Genomic DNA, 16,211 nt, shown 5'->3' on the forward strand with positions numbered 1-16,211 from the left:
AACAGAGTCTCTGGGCACCTTTCTTCTTTATACAAGAAGGGAAAACATGACAAAGAAGGGTTTAATTAATCATCTGAAGCCACAAAGCTGGACGAGGCATGTCAGTCACTTCAACAACAATAAGAATGCAAAAGTATAAGTAGTATACTGCAAGCAATCTTATTTTTGTTTAAAAACTGTCAAGAATGAGGAGATTTCCTCTGGTATGGCCTCCTATCCATCCCTGCCTTGCATCCCGGCAGCCTCTTCCCTCGCTGTCCGGTTGAGGTTTGTCACTGCTTGGATCCGCTGCCATTGCAGCCCCAGTCCCGGCCTGTTCTGCTGCTCTTCCCATGCATGATCTTTCTTGCACTTGCACCGGTGCAAAAACGTGGGGACCTGCCTGAAAAACTTAAACACGTGTGTTCAGACACCAGAGGAAAGCAGAAAATGTCATCCTTTTGCTGGAAACATGGGAGATTAAAGGATGAAAATTACTTACCTCCCATTATACGGTGCTTTGAACTGTAGTCTGTTCGTTTAAGCTTTAACATGGGGGAAATGTGTGATGTTCCATCTCTTTGTATTTCCTCTCTAAGGTTGTTTTTTAGCATCTCCTTGTAGCTCTTTGACTTGAATCCTTTATAACTGAGGCTGCCTGGGGAGATCCTTACAGCTTATAAATATAATCTAGGCCTTGGGCCCATACGGCTCTTAGGAAGAATTAACTGGTTTGGAGCAGTAGACAGAGTTCTGAGTCAAGAGTACAAAACAAGAGAAATGTTAAGGAAAATAAATGGCCATCAACAAAAGGAGACAGGCACGAGGTTTGATCACTATTTTGTTTTGCTAGAGTCTGTGGCAGAAAGACAAAGATATCCACCTAATGAGGAAGGAATTCATGAGCTAGGTTTCACCCATACACAGCATTTGAGGTAAGAAAAATATTCCATCCCTTTGAGGTACCTTCACCCAGATCTTCTCCCTGCAGTGACCTTCCTCAGTCAGAGGCCAGATTTCTTGTGAAAGGCTTTCCTTCGCCAGAATATGAACTTCAAAGTGTGAGAAAAATGGGTTTCATCCAGCTGTAGGTCTCAGAGCAAACAACTGAGAATGCTCGTTTTATTTCTTTTTCTTTGGATTCTAATTCTCTCTTACTTTTTCTTTTTTTGGGGATAAAGAAGGATTTTCTTGCAACTAAGACTGAGAATGAGAAACAGGATTCGCATCCATGGTGCTCTGCAGACATTCCCTTTATGCTGAATGTTTCTGCTCACGTCTCCAAAGCACAGTCACCAGTTAGAACTGTCTGATTCAAATAACTGGAGCAGAGGGAGAGAAGCCTTAGAAGAAGAAAAAGCACAGACAGGTCTTGACAGTGGCAAGACTGAAAAACACAAGGGATTCCAGAGGACTCGCATTGATCAAGACATCGGTCACAAACGTGTTAGGGTTGCTTCAACCCATAGCACAAGGCTGAAGTCCTATACTGTGAGCTTTTTAACTTGGTACCAGAGGGGTACCATGCTCAAGTTTATCACTGAAGTCTTAACATATACCCACGCTTAGTGCAAAGGTTTTTAAAAGCTATGTTATAAATGCTAAACCCCACCCCAGCCTTCCCCCTCCTGGTGCTGCCTAGTGCAATCAGCCGGGGGGGTTTGGATCGGCCTGTGCTGGCCTATTTTCTCAACCCATTTGCTGCCTTTTAGTGATTGCAGTAACCACAGAGCAGCATCTGCAGCAGTGTGAGATGTTCCCTTCAGCACTGACCTGGAAGGCCAGCGGGGAGCGGCCAGGACAGCCCCAGACGTCCCACTCTCCAGGAGGACCATCCAGCAAAGCTACACATCCAGCCATCACCTGTAGAGCATAAGATAATCTTGCAGTGGTGTGGGTGTCATTAATCATGATGATATTTTTTCTTCCTGTTGCGTATATTAAAGGAATATGCTCAGCACTCCTTTCATTGAGCTGCCATCTTTCTGTTAGATTTCACAAGTAAATGCTTCTCGTCTCCATAGGGTGAGCATTGAGATTATCGCTGATTACACTAGCTCCAAAGTAAACCAGAGAGAGCTACATGACTCAGTGCAGCCCAGCCTTTGAGGCAAAAATAGCAGGCTGGTGTGCTGAGATGATGGAGAGAATGAAAGAGACACTGTCTACCAAAACTGAAATGTCTGCAGATGAGCTTTCAGCCAATGCAGAGCCAAAAGAAATGTTTCTTCCATGGACTTACTTATTTTTGAAATCTGAAAGGAAGCAGTTGCTAAAGACAAATGGACATTGTGCTGAAGGTTTTAGAAATGAGGCATGGTGGCAACAAAGACACTGATAGTGAAACTGCAATCACTGATCTTCATTGTCCAAGTGAATATGAACTGAAGAAAAGCTTGAGCTGAAGCCAACAGAAGTGAATAGGAATGAATGGGAAGATTCCCACTGCCTCTAATGAGTTTTGGCTCTGAACCTAGATGGAGAAACATAACTAGCAATGAGTAAACTAGATTCTAAAAATCCTTTCACCTTTAACAGAACAGAGCGGTATTAGTGAAATGACAAAATCTGTTTACGGTGCAGTTTTTTTCAGGATGTGGCTGTGTCCCACACTGAATAAAAATCTAAGCTTCACACGTTGTCCTTGCATAGATCAGCAGCAGTGTTGAAGGAAAGCAGAAGAAATATTTCATATTTGTTCATCATCTATGCTTCGCACAGAATCCAACCTTAGGAGACCATGATGGCTTTTACAGGCAGGCAGACTAGGATGTAAGAGTCTTTCTCAGCAAGGTCACCGAGTGAGTCAGCGCGAGGCCAGGAATAGCGCTCAGGACCAGCATGTCTGAGCGGCTGCGTGGGGCTGGAGACAACAGGCTCTCCTTTGTCTCCGGGGAGTCACCGGCCTGGCCAGGGAGCTCTGCTCGGGCCCTTGTTTCAGGACAGTCCATGCCATGAATTTCAGAGATAAAGTAGACACTTCTTGGATGCTGTTTCCTGCTAAAAAAAAAACCCAGAAAGCTAGCAATTGCACTCTGCTGTTTTGCCCGTGAGTTAAGTCAGATATGTTGTTCCTGTTTTGTGCTCTTCTTTCTACAAGTTTCTCCATTAGTGCTCTGTTAAACTCAGTGGGATGTCAGACATTAGATGGGAGGAATGATGTAGTTGTCAGGGCGTTAGCCTCCTGTTCAGTAGCATGATTCAAACTGCTCCTCTGCCAAAGCCCACCTGTATGTTCCTGGAAAACTCTCTTGATCTCTCTGTCTTTCTGCTCCTCATCTGTAAAGCTGGGTTAAGTTTATATCCCAAAGACACGGGGGTCTCATAAAAGTCATGCTCCAGACTCTGCAGTAACACCAGCTGTCAAGCACTGTAGTTATCCTGAACACGGAGTCTCAGCCTGTTGAGACACCAGATCTAGTAGCAAGGTGAGAGTGTGCTTTGGGGTTAAAATGGGAGAAGGAAGTCACTACAGGCTCCCAAGGTAGCATGGGACGGGGGTGAGACTGACTGGTCCTGGCAAGCTGAACTGACACTGCTGTGCAGTAAACCTGTATCCCAGGGCAGGTGAGTTCTGCTTGTTTCTGCCCATAATGTTCAGCAACAGGTGAAGCTTGCAACTGAAAAAAAAAATGCGCTTCTCCTTTTTAAATGACGCAAAACTTGGTGTTTTCTGGAGCCCAGGCACCTGCCATCTCACAGCCTGTTTACTAACATTTAAAGAACAAAGGAGTTATTTTTTAAAAGCCTTAATCTCCCTAGCAATGCCACAAGGCTCTTTTGTACAGACGTTCTTTGTCTTCTGGGCATCAGGGAGGATGAAAAATACTGCAGGGATTTTGTACTCTAAAAGATGGAAGTGGGGAATAGCAAGGGCTTTCAGTAGGAAAAATGAGGATTTGGAAATCACCAAGGTGGGCTCTGAAGACTGACCTGTGGGTTTCTCATCTCTGCTTCTCTCTCTTATAATCTCTTTGTACAAGTATTTGTCTTAGTCTCTTGGCTGGTGTGTTTGGCAATTAGCGTCTGCGTCTCTAATCAGAGCAACCTTTTTAGTCGTGTGTGAGCTAGTACTTCCTCCAGATGAGGGTTAAACTCACAGTCTATTTTAAAAATGCAACCAAAACATGCTGTTTAATCTTTTTTCTCTTAGCTTTATGGACTTCCTCCATTTCTCCTTGCAGCACTGATTGCTGGAGAAATCGCCATCTGCAGCGAACTGCACATTTGCTCTGAAGCTGCGTGTCTCTCGTTACTCATAGGTTTGTGCCAACAGTTTGTAGGTCACAGCAAACTTTCTCTTCTTATCCAGACTCCAAGGACATCCTCAGATTTATTGCCCGTTTCTACTGGCTTAACCCAAGATGGGAGCGCTTGGCGCGGAGGCAGGTTGTGCTGCCGCCGCAGCGGCGATGCCGCACAGAGGAGTTTGCCTGGGAGGCTTTGGCCATTTCACAGGAAGGGACCAAAGGAGAGAGCTCCACTGGGGCTGCCTGGGCTTTGCCTCACTCCAGACTCACATCTCTAACAAAAGGACCAAATCTTTCAAAAAAAGCTGGGAAGGAGGGGCGGAATTGCACTTCTCTCTGTCCACACAGTGTGTCACCCTTACTCCATGTCATGGTGCACTCATAGAATGTTGCTACCGGATCATAAATGACTTCTAAAGGAACAAGCTTCACTAACTTACAGTCCATAAACCGTCACTGTGCAGGTGAAATGGAGATTTTACTGGTGACATCTTTAGCCTGCAGAAGGATTGAACTAGCAGCTTCTTCTGAAGGAAGAGGCAGCCTTGGGAAATGAGCCACTGGGGAATCCTGCCAGCACCAATGGGTTGATGGGGGTGTTGCAGGGCCCAAAGCTGCCTCTTCCTTCCCAGCATTGTCCTGGAGCACTGAGGAAAGCAGTTGTCCGTTCAGTCTTTCCTTCAGGATTCATAACCAACGATTCCATCTGCCAAGTGCTGCTTTGCCAGAGCAAACAGCCATGAACACCAACACTGGCAGCAGAGCCGCTTTAAAAAGATTCAACTGTTGCTTTCACATGTCACAGCCCTTCATGTCCCCCCAGCTCTTTTTGAGTCACTCTGGCCTCTGTCTTCTTTCCAAGGAGACAGGTGACTGTATTGGAGGTGTACCTGTGGGGTGGGATTCAGCACTGCTTTCTATTCCCCAGCTTTGTTGGCTCTGCTGCTCCATTTCAGTGGTGTTTTGTAACTCTATTAGAGGTACATCGCAGTACCCGTTGCAGCTGAGGCTCAGAAAACCCATCACTTCAGTGGGACTGTTTCAGGAATAAGAGACTATTCAAAGTGCATAATGGTAGCAGAATCTGGCAGATGGAAACAGACACAAAGACGTAACAAAGAGCATTTCAGAAGGTGCTTTCTGCCAATTTTATGCACTGTATTGAAGTTCAATAGGCACGAAAACACCAAGGTTCTATAGAAATCTAACATTTTTACGGGAATTGTTTGAAAATATGTAAGCTGCATCTTCTGTTAGCGTATGCTGGCAAAATCAGTAGAGCTCTGCTAATGGGCACTGTCTGCCTTTCTGTGCCATGTAACTGAGCAACAAATGAGTTGTCTGCCATAGATTGCTGGAGTATGGTCACAAATTGCAGACTGAAATTATTAGCCTGTGTTAAAGCATACAGCGTTCTTCTAGAAGGGTTTTTCCTTTAGCCCCACGAACATCAAAATAATGCTACAACCTGATGGCTGAATAATAACATCCTTCAAATCCCTTCTCCTAGCCTGGAAGACCCGAGCTGAAGTTTAGATGTCCCTTTGACAAGCAGTGTCATGACACTCATACAGCTCTCATATTAATTCAGTTCTGTGCGATTTGACTGTTCTTTGTGCAAAGAGCAATGCCTCTGAATGACAAGGAAAATATTCCTGGGTCAGCTGCTAATACTTGCTTTATGCCATCGTGTTTGGCAGTAGCTTATTACAAATGTTGGCTTGCACGGCAATAGAGATTTTGCAATGATTTGCAATGTTATGGTGATAAAGAATTGTTTACTGCTTCAGTCTCATAACAATGTTGATGTCACTCCTGCACCCCCTCTGAACAAAAAGCATGATAGGGAAAATGGTCTAGAAAAGGAGAGAAAACATCGATCTTATTTTAATAGCTGATGCCCACTGAACACTTCCCCTGGTTGAGTATCTTGGCTTCTTCCTTTCCACAGGCCACATCCCTCTGGCAACTATGGCAGTTGCTTGCACTGAAAAGTCACATTATTCAGTTACAGTCCTAGCTTCTTTTAATGCAATTTAGCAGCTGGAAATGAGGAGGAGAGCCAGCAGCATGGGAGCAGCCAGCTCCCTGCGCTTCTCCAGCAGCCGGCCCGCACACCATAGCTGCAAAGACTCTGCTGCGCAGGGCGGAAAGGCAGAACATCTTTTCTTTGGCCTCTGACATTCCTTCTGCTTTTGCACAGGAGGAGGAAGAGCGGCAGGATGAAAGCCTGTGGGCTGCTTGCCCGCAGATTCTTGCAGAGAGGCAGCACGTGTCTAAGGATGCTCGGAAGAAACAAGACTGAGCAGGGAACAGCACGAAGGAATAGGTGAGGGAGAAGCAGTTTTCTGTAATGTTCTCCATTTAGCACAGGAACATTTAAGAACTTAAAACCATCCATAGTACATCATATCAAAGATTCATCTACTCCATCACCTTGACAGGGGCTCGAATTGGAGACATATACGAAAGCAGCAAGTAAATGGTCTTTTCCAGGATTAGTTTCCCAGCCTGCAACTGTCTGGGTACATGGTAACTGAGAGGTCGTGTCTTTTTGCTTAATAACTCTTGGTGTCTTTGTCCGTCATGACCTTAACCGCTCTCTTCTTGAGGGCAGGTACGCTTTTGATATCCACAGCAAGTCTGCAAGGTGGATGCAGAAACATCTCCTTTGGCTTCTTTGCAGTTTCTAATAGTTTTGTTTGCTGCTCCTCAAGTTTCTCCGTGCAACTCCTTGTGCCACTCCCATGATTTTATACACTTAGGTCATTCCCTCCCTCAGTTACCTGTTTTTCAGACTGGAAACTCCCAGTTTAGCCAGCCCTGGCATTGAAGCTGTTCCATATCACATTTGTTTAACTTTTCCAATGGGGATCAGTCTCTAACTTAATGCTAACAAAAGAAGCAATAACTTCCTCCACACCTATGGAACAAAAAGCCCTGAGGAGTGATGAATCAGACCAAGTCTGCAGAAATGGGGTTCAGTTGAGATAGAGAAGGTTCTGGCCCTCATAAACCCATAATATATTCTAAGAGAACTGTAGAGAGTTTCCCATTAGCCAAGAAAAAAGAGACGCCAAGCAGAGAGCGCTCTTGAAACTATTTCGGAAATGCAGGGACCCTTTCTGAGACAAATTTCCCAAGTGTCTGAGTCTCTTTATTTCTGTGCTTAGTTGAGGTTTTGTTCTCACCCAGGCTCACACTTTGTGCTGGGTTCTCACCAGAATCCCTTAAGAAGCCACCAGTGCCTGACACCCCAAACGAAGACCTCATGCAGATACACCATCTCCCCCAGCTACAGCCCTACAGAACTTCATTCTCTCCTTCCCTTCATACAACTTTCCCCCAAATGTCAGTGATTTTAGGGTCCCTCCATGCTCAGAAGTTCAACCTGAGTTGCCTTAGAGGGGAGTTAATCATAAAGATGTTTATCTCTTTCTCATTATTTTAAAAGCCTCAAGATGAGCATGTAAATTCCCACAGGGAAATCCCAGCCACAGACTGGGATGAGCCCATGATCTTGATCTGGAAATCACGAAGGACACCTGGTAGTGCACTGGGCTTTGCATTCAGTCTGATTTATCCCGGACAGAGCGCTGTTCCCAAGGGCTGTCTTGCCCTCTGTTCTTGCATGAGATGACAGTTGAAGGCAATGCTACGGATGATTTGATCGTTTCTCTTTTCAGCTGCCTGCGGTCTATTGCCACGTGTTGTCTCTGATGTGACAGAGGCCCTGACAGCCATTATATGGGAAAGTCCAGAGAAAATGGGAAAGCTGCTTATTTTTCTTGGCATATGAATGATTGTTCTGGCCAAACTGAGTCCAGCTTTGTGTGTGTTTATGTCACACTTTATTATTTGCATGGCTAGCCCTGGTATAGGTTTCAGGGGCTGGTGGTTTTGTAATTTGTACAACCCTTGGTCCGTCTGCTTTTGCTGTGCTCCGCTGTAGTTGTGGCCTTTTCCTTTTTTATCACCACTTCCTCCTGAGGGAGCAGTAAGTTCTGGTCAGAGGTTAACCTCATTTGCTGAGGCATCCGACTTCTGTGCCAATAGATACATGGAAAAGCAGAATGGAGATGAGGAGATGGCAAAGAAATAAACCAGATATTCTTCAAATGCCATACCCAGCCATTCTTACTGAGACAAAGAAACAAAGGAATTTCTGTAATGGCTGAAATCAATATCAAAACCAGCATTCTGTCTTTGTAACTATATCGTACCAACACTTCGGAGGAAAAGGGCAACTCCATTAAATAAAACTTGAGGAGCCATCTGCCTGCAATGGGCTTTGCTCTCGAAGCCAATTTGCTTCCTGAGCCAAATGCTGTTTGGTGGACACCTTACAGCATAATATCCCCTCATTGCTACAGGTTTTTGACATAGTTCTGTGCAAGGGCCCTTCCCTTGTGCATGCAGCGGTGCTGAGCTCTCGGATGGCATTTTTTCACAGTGAGTTCTTCAGGTTAGCCAGGCATAAAGATGTTTATTTCCTTTGCGTTGTGATGGCAGCTAGAAAAAGCGCATTGTGTGAGAGAAGCTGTTGTGAGGCTTCACACCAGCATCAGGGAAAGGACGGGCTTGGATGTGTTTGTGTTACAAGACCTCGAGTATCTTAGATTTGTCAGGGCAACTCACGCTAGTGTGTGAGAGCTGCAGTTCAGGATTAGTGACTCTGGCAACTATAGAGTGTTTCCTTTAAAGTCCAAGCTCTTGGAATCTGGAGGATGTGCCAGATGCTGATGCCGAGCTTTGGGTTTTTTTCAAGGTAGATTCTAGCCTTTGTATGTATGTGTCTGTCAGTATGTCTGTGTGGGAATGTGGGGAATGTGATTCCTTTTCCTTCAAAAACATACTAGAACTTTATCACTGATGTGGAAGAAGGAGAAGGAATAAACAATTCTTCAAGCTGTGGTAGCAGCCAGAGATTTTCTGGCCTTCCTCACAATGAGATTTTGGTCTGTTATTCACAGTACCCTGTCTCCTAGTTGCAAGAGATACTGCTCAAAGCATGGCCTTGGTGCAGTGTCTTCACCACTGAAGGTGGACAGAGAGACCCACTAGTACTGTACCAGCTGTAGCATTGGTCCTGCAAAGCTACAGCACGTTTCTCAAGACCTTAGGGTGTTACTTTATCTATTTAGTGTTTTTATGTATTTCTATAGTTTCTATTATCTCCCTTCCTTGCTTCCTTCCTTCCTTGCTTCCTTCCTTCCTTCCTTTCTTCCTATTGAACAAAAAATAAGGATTCATTTCTACCTACCTGTTCCGTCCTCCCCTTCCTGCCCCACTATTTTTTTTCATGACTTCGCACATTAATCATACACGTGCAGTGTTGGTGATCAAGCAATTGTAATCATCAAGCTCAGTTGCTGGTTCTAGGGCAGGGCCTGCGGTTTGATTGACAGCTGTCAGGAATGTTCTGCTCCTGGAGATCACTCACATCTCACCCACCAACCCACTCTGCTGTTTGACCACACACTGAGATCTGTTTTCTACTGTCCGTCCAGCATTGTCCTCTCCGCTAATGTCATCTGGTCTTTTCCCCAGTAGCCACCATGAGCAAATGATCACCATCCCTGTTGCTGGCTATTGCTTATTGATCAGTTCCTGGAATTAATGATGACTCAGATGCCCTAAACTATGAGAAGGCGGCTCAGGCAATGTGAGCAGAGCAGTAATAATCCAGCTCCTTCGCGGAACTGCGGGACTTGTGTTTCTCACTTGGGCTCCTTTCATTTTCCCGTGGGGTGGGGGTTAATAGGACAAGCTCTCTGTTCGCAGCCCTGGGTGGGCGTCCTGTGTGTCTCAGCTCCCCTGGGTGTAGTGACGCTACTTATGTTGCCTTGGTGGAGCTCCGTCCTAACTTTGGCACCAGCCTAGATGATTCTGTTAGCGCTTGCTGGACGGAGCAGCTTATCAGCCTTGGCTGATAGGTGGCTGGCTCTGCAATGGATAAATCAGTAGATAGGTTCATAATTCAGTCCCCTAGAAATGGGCTCGATGTGACAAGGCAATAATTTTAGGTCGCAGGAGTCATGTTTTGCTAAGATGTGTTGGCAGCTTTCCTGAGACTGAAAGAAAATATTATAAATACAATAAAGAGCACTTTAAAGCCTAGCTTTAAATAAATATTAGGCTTTGGCACTAGCTGGAAGAAGCTGCCAATAGGATGCCCAGCTCCCAGGAATGTAATCTGAGATTCTTGTCTCACTTTGTCTCAACAATTTAATAATCATTTGGGCTGAAAAAGCCCCAAAGTGCTGTCCATCAAAGTGGTTTTGAACATTACTTAAAATTGTCTAGGGAACTCCTCTAATTAGCTACAGCCTGACACGGGGTCTGTTACTTGCTGTGGGGTCTGCAAATACCCTCATCCAAGCACCTTGTAATGGGGAGGTAACACCAGACCGTGAACCCCAGTCCTGTGCAATATTCCCATGATAAACCTATTTTGGGGTTACTCAACCCTGTGGTTATTTTTTGCCAGGTCCTGTTCGGTAAACTGCCCTGTGTTCCATGTTTGCTGATGGGAACAGGGTGGGGATCGCTGTTGCGCTGATTATAAATATATGCCACATCCTTCCAGCAGCAGATAAAGCAGCTCCTCTAATTTGAACCAAGTGACTCCAGCTCCACTTTCAGAGCACCCAAACTAAGTGATCCACAGCCTGCAAGATTCCCTGGTGGCAGACAGAACATCCTGGAAAAAATAATAATAATAATAATAATTAAAAAACCTAAACAAAACATCCTCCTGTGAGCTAAATACAGGGATACACAGGAAAAGCTTTTCATCTTGGGTAGACAGTCGTAATTGTCTTGTCTTCCTCTCCCCTCAAGAAAAAACAGAATCCAATAAAACATGTTTTACTACCCAAGATGTTGTCTGATAGATGAGAATGGGAGAGAGGAAGTGGAAGGGGAGGGAGCACCTTGTGAAAAAATTAAATCCTAGGCTTGGATCTAGGACATTAGTATAAAACACACCTCATGCTTATGGAATAAATAAGCAGTTTATCCAGGAAAAAATATAGATGATCAGCATCAATGCTGCATTTAATTTTCTTTCCTCTGTTCTGGATGTTTTGTTGTGTTTTTTCTTGGGGAACCGCACTTTTACTGCTTGAAATGCCACCTCTGGCAGGAGAGCAATCAACAGTACTAAAAACATAAATCCCACTGAGCTAAAAGCACCTAGAACCACCTGTTGAGCTTCATAGAGGCCAAAGGTTGAAGATGTGGGCCCATGTCCACGTGGAAGTTGTGCTCAGGATACAGGTTATATCTGGGGCAATTGGAGGAGGAGGTTTGGTCCTTTTGCTTCTCCATTCAGACCCTATGCCAAGCAGAGCTTGGCCAACTCCAAGCCCTGAAGAAAGGCATCCAGGATCCTGCTGCTTTCAATCATACATCCCAAATTCTCATGTCATCCTCACACACCCAGGCTTGTCTTGAGTCTCCTTCTCTGGCCACTTTGTTCAAGTCAGCTTACAAAAATAACTAAAAATCTCTGTATCTTGAATCCATCCCTGCTTAAGAAACAAGCAGGAGATTTAGTGGGGGAGTGTGGAATGATGATTGTGCATAAAAGGGAGCAGGGAGAAGACAGACCCCAAATAAAAGCCTGTTATCATATTACTCTGTTACAAAAGAGCGTGGGTGTATTAATGACAGGAGCCCCATACCATGTACTGGGAGAGACCCCCAGGAGAAGTCAGGGCCGTTGTAGGAATATGTGCAAGGACACATCCCAAACCCGCCACACGCATGATGGAACCTCTCGACAGCAGATCTGACCCACTGAGCTGGGTCTGCGGAACAGAAACAGTGATCAGTGGTTGGGTTTGCCAAGCAGGCTGGTCCGTGCCAGACACAAGGTGTGGTTGAATATTAGGTGTATTTGAAGAACCAACAAAAAAGTCCCGTAAACTTCCCTCTGGTTGGCATTTCTCTCTGTGCTGATGGTATGTGCTGGACTCTGAGCTACAGGTCTGACCCGTGAGTCAGAATTGTAGTTTCGATGTGCAATAACAGCAAAAATCCCCACTGATGTCTACAAGAACAAACTCCATGCCTTAGGATTGGCTTTTTCCCCCTGAGAAATGCTTCCAGAGCAGCTTCACCAAGTCTCTGTGCATCACGTTTCTCTTCAGCGCTTGCAGTAAATATGTGTATGGCCTCTGATCCTGGATTTCAAGCCCTTTATTTGAACACACAAGATTTCATTTCGTTGTCAGCTGGTAACTCAGCTCTTGGGGTTGCTTCTCTCAACTTCCTTGAGTTACAAATTCATACCAACTCTTTCGAGAGTGTTTGTGCACAGAAGTCAATGATCTGGTGTCACGCCTAGACCCGACCTAGTGTCACACCTGGACCCTGATCTTAGTAGTCCTCATGCATTCCTAAATCAATTTCTAGAGGCAACAGTAATGCCTCACTGTAACATAAGTGGAGGCAGATGTGGCCTGACCTGAAGGAGAGCATTAGGTGCCCCTTTTCTCAGCACGGTGGGGTGGCTGATCTACCCTGTAAAGGAAATGCACGCAAACTCTGCTCTGATGTCCAAAAATTGAATTACATCCCCTATGCCTCAAGACAGCTTTTTCGTGTCCTCCTTCCCTCTTGGAGTATTAATAGCTTTACAGGTTCAGTTGTAACAGAAGGGAAAAGTAAAGCAAGGACCCAAGTCAGATCCTCGCCTGACGTAACCATGAAAAGAACCAAACCTCCGTGTGTGTGTCTCTGTGTATCACTAGGGCAAAACCTGTTACCACAGTGTTAAAACTTCTTCAAGCAAGGAGACAAGCAATTGCTTTTTTGTCAGCTTGATTGTTTCTTCATCTTAAATATGTGTAGCATGATCAGGACAGTTCTTGCATCTGAATTTGAAGCCAGAGCATTAACCTTTATAAGCTTCAGGGGGGGATTTAAGCTTTCAATTGATTTCATATTTCACCTCTTGTTATGTCTTACATAGCAGCGTGGAAGGAACAACGCATGTCCTTTTGTAATGCCTTTTATTTAATAGCTTCAAAATGCTGGGAAACCATTCAAGATTTGAAATGAGAACTGGGTCAGTTCTGCCTTCCTCATTTTGGAGATGAGGGCAAGCAGGTAAGGAGGTTAAATGATTTGCCCTGCACAAAGGAAAAGTATGAATGGTGTGATTCGGAAGAATACCTTAAACCTTTGGCTCTGTTGCCTCTGTACTTAGCACAGGAATTAATTTCCTCCTTCTGTGAGAATTACTTCCTCTGTGATCATTGACAGTGAGGCTGCCAGACAGAAAATTATAATTAAAGAAACCCCAAAGAAGATCAGCAGCCCAAAGCTGAGCTTTTTCTCTCTACAACAAACTGAAGGGTTGATTTCGAGGGAGCTTTTAGAAGAGAATGGGACTGGCTCACATGTGTTCAGCTGATGGGTGAAGTGACTGTCAAAAGGCCTCCCAAACCAGCCTTGTACCCGCTGCCAATAGCCCAGCCCAGCCCTCTGTGGAGCAAGAAGTCAAATTGCCGGGCATTTGCCCCAGTGAATAAACCTAAAGTCAACAAACCTAATCAGGATTTCTTCTTTCCATTTCTGTTTGCTTTCATTGCTAATCAAACCCTGGGCACGGAATTCCCTGGGGAATACATGGCTCTCAATGCTCTCTTTTATGTAGGGCCTCGTGATAGTTGGTGTTCTTGTAGTGACAGTTTTTGCAGAGATGATATTGCATGAGTCTCCGTTTTCATTTAATGGTAAAATGAAGTTTCCAGCCATTGTAGCTGCAGAGAAAAGCCTAGGTGATAGCTCAAAGAATACACTAGCATGCCAGGCCATCTACATCAAATCAATTAACACGGATTTCAGGGTGTTGTTTTATCACCTTGCAGAGGCATTGCAGGCTTAGAAAGCAGAGACTGTTCTATTGCCACTTTACATGACAATACAGTGACAGGAGGTCAAATGAAACTGAACAGCATTTCAATAAAGTCTCAACAAAGTATCTGCGAAAGCTTAAAAAAGAGAACACCAAATGCACGTTCGTGCTACACTATCTCAGAATGAGAAGAACGATCTACTGCTATACCTGCCGCTGATCCAAAGATGATGGGGTCCCATGTGAAGCGTAAAGCACTTTGCAACCCCTGTTTTCAGTCACAAGTACCTGAGGATTTCCAGGTCCCTCAGCAGCCTTCATCTTTGGCTTGAAATCTGCCTGTATTTATTTCTGCCACCAAAGTGGTACCACTGTTCATTTTGGTAGGAAACATCCTTGTCATCATCTTTCGGTATTCTGGCACAAAAACTTCAACAGACCTGGCTCATGGCTGTTGTCTGAAATTTAAGGTATAACCCCTACATGAACTAAGACCTGATTTCATTATCCTATCAACTTTTCCTTTCTTCTTGGTGGATCCTTGGAGAAGAATGCAGAAAATGAGGCCTCCGAAGACCCGACCGGATTTCCAGCAGGAAGGGCAGCATGTTCTTATCTAAGACATTTACTGGAGGGGAAGGATGGGAAATGTTGATTCATCAGTAACTGTTGTGGAACAAATATTTTAAAAATTGCTACATTTGCCTGCTGTTTATAAATAATCGTATTTTTAAATGCCACATCAAGAGAAAGATTATGCTGGGAATCACTGATGTGATCCTGGACAATCTGGCGATTGTGTGAACACCGGCACCTATTTTAGTTACCTACAGAAATAAAGAGGGTGTGGGAGTCCCTGGAGGCAAACGGATGAGGGACTAAGTTGTTATTTAAAGTAACAGGCTGGGACATTGATGCTTGCACATGGACCATGAGGTGCGCAGGGGCTAGAAGAGCCAGCATGACCGGTGGAAAGCAACGACAGCCCCTCCGCATTCGCTTGAAACGTGGCAGGAGCTGATAGCAACTGCAGGAATGATCTTTTTAGACAGAAATTGATTTTCACAAGATTGCCGGTAAAGAAAGAGCGCATTGCCATTAGCAGAGCGCCTACAAAATCCAGTGTTTGCTTCCACCCCTCCAAATGGATAAAACATCAAGAATTTTGACAGCGAAGGACCTGACCCTCTGAAAAGTAATTTTCAGTGGACCTGCACATTCTTTTTCTGCAGGCTGAAGGACAAAAATAAGTATTCTTTCCCACGTGACAGTTTACTGCAGTCTACCTGCTGATTTGGCCCGTGAGGACGGTGGATAGATAAGTGCTACCAGCTAGGGGGGAATGCATTTCTCTGTGTTCAATCTCTAAATGTCCCCTGCACTGTTCTGTAGCTTTATTTCATACCAGGCACAAAAGAGGAGATAATGATTATTTAAGGGCAATAACAATGTTTGTTTAAAACTATTGCACTGTAAACAGCAGCAAAAATTAGATTATACCTTTATATTCCAATATGGACAATTATATTGTTGAATTAGCTCAAAATGTGACAGCAGGGCATAGCTCGTTGCATCTTTCCCCTTCTTTCCCTGTTTTCTGCCACACTGGTGATGGCAGAGGACACTTTGCCTTTGGCCCTGGAGGCAAGTCCTTACGCAGCATCGCTTTTAAGATGTTGATGATTTTCTTGCCAAAACCGACCAGACTTCAGGAGTCAAGCAGGGCTTGTCAGATGGTTTATGATCCTGAGTACTGAGAGGCTGAATGCAAAATAATAATTTGCTTTGGGAGAGGTGGAGGTCATGGGGAATAAGATAGAGCCCAAAATGATTAATTTCCCTGTCGATACATGCATCTGAGAGAGCTCTGAAATGTCATAATCACACAAAATTGTCCCCAAAGATTTGAAAATGATGGCAAGTATTACAGCCAAGCACCCCGTGATGCCTGAGCACCATATAAGTGATGAGCGGGATGCGGCCAGCACCACGGCGGGTGTTGTCAGTCCTGCGGAGACACGGAAGCTTTGCAGGGTGGGAATGATGGTTGAATCACAGCGTAATTTAGGCTGAAGGGAGCTCAGGCCAGGGGGCCATCTGGTTCAGGGCCAGGC

The 16,211-nt window shown here is 44.8% G+C and overlaps 1 long non-coding RNA gene across 1 annotated transcript in view; it reads left to right on the forward strand.

The window, feature by feature from the left end:
- Positions 1-16,211, forward strand: part of LOC135580727 (uncharacterized) — a 75,225-nt gene that overhangs the window by 26,740 nt on the left and 32,274 nt on the right. The window lies entirely within an intron of this gene.

The sequence above is a fragment of the Columba livia genome, chromosome 12, assembly GCF_036013475.1.
Source record: "Columba livia isolate bColLiv1 breed racing homer chromosome 12, bColLiv1.pat.W.v2, whole genome shotgun sequence".
Lineage (NCBI taxonomy): Eukaryota > Metazoa > Chordata > Aves > Columbiformes > Columbidae > Columba > Columba livia.